The sequence below is a fragment of the Sinocyclocheilus anshuiensis genome, unplaced genomic scaffold, assembly GCF_001515605.1.
Source record: "Sinocyclocheilus anshuiensis isolate Anshui unplaced genomic scaffold, SAMN03320099.WGS_v1.1 scaffold2, whole genome shotgun sequence".
Taxonomy (NCBI): domain Eukaryota; kingdom Metazoa; phylum Chordata; class Actinopteri; order Cypriniformes; family Cyprinidae; genus Sinocyclocheilus; species Sinocyclocheilus anshuiensis.
The window spans coordinates 292345-299508 of NW_015542337.1; the positions used below are offsets into that span (position 1 = coordinate 292345).

A 7164-nucleotide genomic window follows, 5' to 3' on the forward strand; every position below is an offset into this window, starting at 1 on the left:
GACTGATGTGGCGTGAACATCTTAGACAGCTTTGCCGTGGTCCCCTCTGTCTCATTTGTCATCTGAAGTTAAACTCCCAGGGCTTCATGTATACCCAGAAAGGGGAAGTATTGGCTCAAAAGTTTTCAGCTCTGTTAATCTCTCTATAGGGGGTGCGTAATCCCCTAAATTGGAACACAGATTAGAGCTGTTTAGATTATAGAGAACTGACATCTTTAAAGGGATAGTTCACCCTCAAATGAAAATTTACTCACCCAAATGTTGTTACAAACTGGTAAGACGTTCTTTCTTCTGTGGAACACAAAAGAAGACATTTTGAGAAATGTCTCAGTGTTTTTTGCCTATACAACAAGTTTACTAATTATTTCAACAACAACATATAATAAAATAATGATTTATTATATATTTTAATATTATTACCATTATTTTTATTTATTTATTTATTAATGATATCCAGTTTGGTGCTGGAGCCATCATATTATTACTACAACATATAACAACAACAACAACATATAAACATATAATAATAACAACAACAATATATACACATTACAAAAAACAATGGGGGAAAAAATTACCAAAACAAAATTATATACGAATTGATATTTATATTACATTTATAAATGTAATTAAAAATCATAATATTATAAATAAATGATAATTTTATTATAATAAAATAAAATTAATAATATTAATAATTGTTGTTATTATTATTATAATTATTAAGATTTTACATTATTATAATCACTTGTTGTTGTTTAATTAATTGATACATCATAATTTTTTCGTTTCAACACCAGACTGAATATTTTATGTAATCCTAGGAGAGATATAACAATATTAGATCTTAACAATTTCAAGATATTACCACACACTTGTTGCAAAACACTGTCTGAAAAGTGTGCTGTACGCAATGTATCTTTTCTAAATCTGAAATATTGAGTTGAGAAATATCTGCTGTTCACAGAGAAATGGAGAAAGAGAGTCAGCTGAGACCAAGCGTAAAGCAGACAAACTTCTCCTTAGGTGGCTCTAAATGTCCATATCAAAGGAACCATGGTTTGCTTTCATGTGTCTGCCAGGACAATTCCCCTGGCAGTGTGTAACAGATCATTTGTCGTCCCAGCCGCCCAACTTCTCCCTCCTGTCAATAAAAATAATTAACAGACAATAGTGGCGTCAGTTAAATGCTTCCCTGTTCATGATCGGTGATGACATACGACCTGATTTTGTGTATGGCAATACTGCATTCAGCAATACGTGCTTCAATTTCAGAACAAACTGACCTTGAGGTTTGAAACAACAACTGTAAGCTATTTTTGTTTAAAATATAGCTCAAGAATTTGTTGGACTTGACCTAAGTGTCCCTATACTGTCCCTGCGGTGAGGACACAGCTCAGGGAAATGACTTGTCATTCAAGGTATTCAGCAGGGCCAAGAGCGAACAGAAGTCTTGTATTTGAGCCAGACCTCAGGGGGGCTTCAAATAAAACACTAATTATCTCTATCAAATGAAAACAAAAAGCCTTGCTGCTGCTTTTCTTTTCAACTTTGGCATACTGATGCCTGGTATGAGGCAAAAGTGGACAGCCTAAAAAAAGAGGTTTTAATAACCAGGTCATGTCTCGAAAAAAGTGCAGCCGGGCATTTTTACTCTAGTGCTGCTGAGCCTGTAAAAGGAGCATCTGTTTTGTTTCAGCACAGCTGAGAGTAATGAACCTGGGCAAGCGATGAACCGTGACTAAAAAAAATCTTGGGGAGTCAATACTAGTTCTTAATATTCATATTACAGCCAAGGACACACACAAGGAAAGACAATGCTGCAGATAAAAAATACATCTTTTTGGAGATTTTCTTGGTGTAATGACTTATATTATCAATATGTTTACTTTTAACTTACATTTTCACAATATCGTTTAAGCACAAGACAGATATTTACAGTATAATCCATATATTGCCACTCATACCTATACAGTTCCCGTTGCGACACAATCTTTTTAGACAAATTTTATGCTCTTTATGCTTTATGCTTATGCTCTCTAATTCAGCTTTATGTTAAAGCTGAATTAGAGCTATTTTAGTTCAGTGCAATTCTGACACACATATGTAGAATTTACTACACATATATTAGCTCTGATTCAAAACATAGCAAGGAATTTTATAAACACTCCTGGTGCAAAAACTTAAACTTTAGATTAAGCAAGGTAACCTAAGGCTCAGGTAGTCATTTTTCACTCCGTCTTGCGCACAGTTGAACATACAAGCCATTTAAAGTACATTTCATGAATGTGTGCACTACCTAGTGGACCTTTGTGTTGAGCACTTAAACACTGGCATGCACAAGTCAAAACAAAAATGACAAAAATGACATCGTCTGAACTCTCCGTGAGTGGAACACGGACAAAGAAAGTCTAGCTTTAAGAGTCAGCATAATTAAAGTGGCATTGCATGTACTGTATCTTTCTCAGAGGGCAATCCCAGAATGCACTGGGATGACCTCAGTGAAAAACTAAAACCCACCATGGTGGATGACACAAGTCAATCATTAAAATACTATGTCACTTTTTCAACTCACTTTTTTACTTTACAATACAGATTCAAAGCAGTTTCACAGCAATTAACAGAATATAACAATCAATAATGCAAACTTCTTCAAGTATGAGACGAATTCTAATTCTGCTGTAAAGCACGCTCTAAAGAAGACAACAGTGTCTTTATTCAGCTCAATTTAGTGATTCAGTTCAATAACTGGAAAGTTCATCAGTTATGAAACAAGTTCAATTCAGCTATAAGCAGCTCTACAGAGGGCAACAGTGTTGTTATTCAGCTCAGTTCAAGTTTTGTTCTCATCCAATAGTGTCAGTGCAGTCAAATCGATAATATTACTGAATATTAAGTGTCTTTTAAACCCAGACCCAAGCCAAAGGCGACAGGGGCAAAGAGCCTAAACTCCATCAGGTGACAGAAATTGACAAAAACAAACCAGACTCAGTCAGTGGACCAGATCTCCTCTGGCCCAAATGAACAAACAGAGTGTGATATTGGGAGACCAACCAAGACCAGCCAAACCAGCTAGTTTAAGATGTTTTATTTCAGCAGGGAATTAAAATCATTCGAAACTTTCTTTGTATACTGTATGAAGTATGTAGTATGTAGCACTTCAAATCAGCCACTTTCACACTGCAAAAGAACATCTTACACCAATCAGATTGTTTGCTGGTCTTAGTAACTGTAGTAACCCAGCCTTGTAAGAGATTTTAGAAACCTTATGGCACTTTTGGCCAGATAAATCTAGCAACCCAGCTTAGGCCGACTTAAGCAGGTTTTTAAACAGAGTTGAGGTTTATAATTAACAGAACTGATTGATTGCTCAATGCCATGCTGACACACAAATTTGGAATTTACTACGCACACTATGTCTGTCCCTTCAGAGGCCTTTGTCCTGGTTTATAGTTTGTGAATGTGTGTGAGATGAACAATACCGAAATAAGACAAAGACGCTGTCAAGACCGCTAAGCTAACTAACAACACTACACGAAGGGCCATATGATCTGTAGCTTCAGCCAGACTAAACAGCACTCCTCCAGAGACTCCCTGACCTTGCACAATATTAGGGGACACACAATCCTACTATAATGCAACATGGAAGTGAACTCACTGGAGGACACCCCCTTCAACCGGCTCTATTTTAAGATCTCCAGCAACTTCTTTGCACTAAAAATCACCTGCTGCAAAGCTAAATCCTGGCATTCGCATCTTTGTGAAGAGAAGCTAAGCGTCTTAGAGTCAAAATGTCTGTCGAAATCCTTCAACTGCAACATTACGACTGTGAAATTTAGATGTTTCCTGGGGAAAAGCTGCTGCTTTTTTTTTTTTTTAATTCAGGCTCACCGTCTGGTAGGAGAAAAATCAATAAAAACACTCACTGAGAAAACTGTTTTTGGGCACCGCATGATACATGGGCTAATCGTTCAGGGAACATTCAGTCCATAGCCATTTCATGCCTTGCTCGTTGGATGGAGTGACAAAATCTAAGCTTTATCTTTTTTTAATAGAGAGAGGTTTCAGGTTAGTGTGCTTCTTTTGGACACGTCGGATCAATTTATTGATGTGTAGAATACATGATTGTGAAGCAACGCTCACATATTCCAGCCTCTCACAGATAAAGCGTGCTAGCTGCAGGAGCCAACCACATCCTGAGTAAACATAACCTTCTCCCCGCTGGGAAATCATAAATTGACCCCCGACAAGCCCACATGGTCCCATTCCACCAATCACAGCGGGCCATTTTTCTCAGGTCTGCAGATTTTGCAGATCCTCATCACAAAAGAAAATCTTTACACTATTTGATTCTGACATTGAGACTAGCCTACTGTTTCTTTAATAAACCCCAGAGGACTTTTAAAACGCACACACCGTTAATCTGTGTGAAATCTGCAATTGCTCAGGTTGAAAAAGAGCAAATTAAGATTGTGAAAGACTGGATTGGAAGATACAACTATAATGCAGGAGATTTATATTCACACAGTGCAGTAATTACTCGAACTTAGCCAATCAATTATTTATGCAAAATTGACATGGAGGCTGCTGGTATTTTCCATCTCCTGATATAACAGGTAAAGATCCTCTGGATAAATTAGTCATGACCACATATGCACGTGGAGCAGTCCAGACACATGAAATATAAAAAAAAAGAGAAACAGACAAAGTGCAGGATTTCACAGTGAGTGAAAACACTGTTGTACTGTACTGTATATTTAAAACAAACAAACAAAATTATATTTATATGCACACACACACACACAAATAAAATAAGATTTTACATTTTAATTATAATTATTTGAAAAATAGTTAATTATTTTAATTATAAGAATATAAACTTTATTTGATATGTTTATGCATTCTATTTAATATTGCATTATATTTAAATAATATTTAATATTATTTAATGCATTTCGTACAACTGGAGTATAACATAACAAAAAATGTACTGGCAATTCTGTAAATAGAAGTCACCAGCTGTGTTTCAGCACATCATAGAAGGAAAGAAAAAGAAAAATGCAAGAGCTGCAAGAGGGGCTTACCCTGTCCATAGTATGAAGCATTGTCCATGCACACACCCAGTCCCTCATGCATAAATATGCAGGAAAATCAATCTACATATCACATTCATGCTGAAACAGGAACATATTTCCCACATTAGCTCAGCATAATTTACCAGTCTTAGTGAACAAAGTAATAAAACCTTAACCAAAAAGCACCAAAACCAATCACAGCTGCAAGTTCACCTGTTCATTTAAACCTCCAGAATAAAACAGACATTCTTACTTACAAGCCACAATGAAGATCCATTCAGAGCACAGTTCTCTTCTGAAAAGGCTGCAGTCCAGGTGATATGCTGACCCAGCTATGAGCCAGCACAGGAATCCATCCTTTCCTAACCATGGTAACCAACACCTTTCTAGAAGCGGTGCGTGCGTGCATGTGTGAGAGCCGCTAGAGAGGAGAGCTGACAGCGGCAGCCACGGGAAACCAAATTCAATCTATTGCCATGGCACCAGTGCTGCGGTAACAGTAACCTTTCAGCATGCAGACCTTTTCACTCAGCTGTTCAGCAGACCCTAAGCCCAAAACCCCTGTCCTGCCTCGCTCCCTTTCTTTTAAAACCTGCAACACATGCCATTTGTCAGCTTGGAGATAAATTACCTCGGCCGATGAGAGAGAAAGTCTTTTCCGCGAGCGGGCGAGCCCCAGCCGTCACAGGGAGAAGAGGAACAGTAGCTCTGCAGGGATCCCCAGAGATGCCCAGGGCTGCAGCTCACACGGCACAGCGCATACAAACGCCAGCCACCACCAGCACCAGCAGCAGCAGAGGCAGCGGCAGAGGATGGGAGGGAGAGTGAGAGAGGCAGAGAGAAAGCGAGAGAGAGAGAGAAAGGGGGAATGAAATGCAGCAGAGGGGGGCTGCTCATTCTGAGGCAGCCAGGCACATTACATCATTGCTTTCCAGTCCTGAGGAGGCAGAGCTGGGGAGAGGGGAGAGGAGGCACTCCCCTTTACACCTTCTGTCTAATAACGTAAGTCTGTTAGTACAGAACCTGCAGAGGAAAAATACACTGCAGCCGGCTCAAAACTGCAGTTATGAAATGGATTATCGTCAGCTGAGATGGATTTAAGGTTTATGCACAATGGTTTTACATATGTACACACACACACCCATTTTGGCATCAATAATGGATAGCAGGATGGAAATAAAATGTATAATCTAATGCAGGTACATTCATATCTCTTTCCTATCTATCTAACCATCATTGAGCAGGGACATTTTTAGAGAAATTAGTAGATAGATAGATAGATAGATAGATAGATAGATAGATAGAATTTTAAATCATAACTAAATTACCATGGGACAGCACATTAATAATAATGCTCGTTATTATTATTATTTTATTTTATTCTGTTATATTTGAGAAAGTTATGGGAAAAAAAAAACAACAACACTAGAAACGCTAAAAAACAAATATCCTAGTAAACACAGTCGGTTAGGCATATGTCTTAACGTAAAGAGTTGAGAAAGAAAAGGCATGTGTATCAGTATATATTAAATCCGTGCTTCGTTCTTAAAGTGAAAGCAAACTAATAATAAATCTAATGCTGTCAAAGAAAAATACAAGTGCTCACTGCTCCTGACTAAATAACCTTTGTAACATCAAAAATTATTAATCTATATTTAATTTATACAGTGAAGACTATGCAGTTATTTTACATTTGATTATTACATTTCTGTAGCGTACCTGAAAATTTATTTTAGACTGAGCTGAAAAACCTGAAAAGCACTGTTTATTGAACTTTTGTCTTTGTTGTATTTATTTTCTGCTATTGCTTGTAATTTGATTATCTGTAGAAAATATTTTTAGCACTGAGACCATAGTAGCAGCCAGAATTGTTTTTCAAATTGTTTATTTTCTTTATTATTTAAAAAAAAATGTGTATGCCTATTTTTTTTGTTGTGAATGTCTCAATTGAGGTACAGGATGTGAAAATTTCAGATAAATATTCATGTTATATATTTTGGTTGCATTTGTGAGTTAATAAAAATGTAGATGGTTGTTTAAAATAGATATATAATATCATAATATCGATCGATATACTCCTGTATCGAAT

General features: G+C 37.0%; 1 protein-coding gene across 1 annotated transcript in view; it reads right to left on the minus strand.

Annotated features, from left to right (window-relative positions):
- LOC107691120 (semaphorin-4B-like) overlaps nucleotides 1–5855 on the minus strand; it is a 68203-nt gene extending 62348 nt beyond the window's left edge. The window contains exon 1 of the mRNA XM_016489596.1: nucleotides 5707–5855. The gene's annotated coding sequence lies outside the window, so the exon portion shown is untranslated. The remainder of the gene's footprint in view (nucleotides 1–5706) is intronic.
- Nucleotides 5856–7164: the final 1309 nt, after the last annotated feature.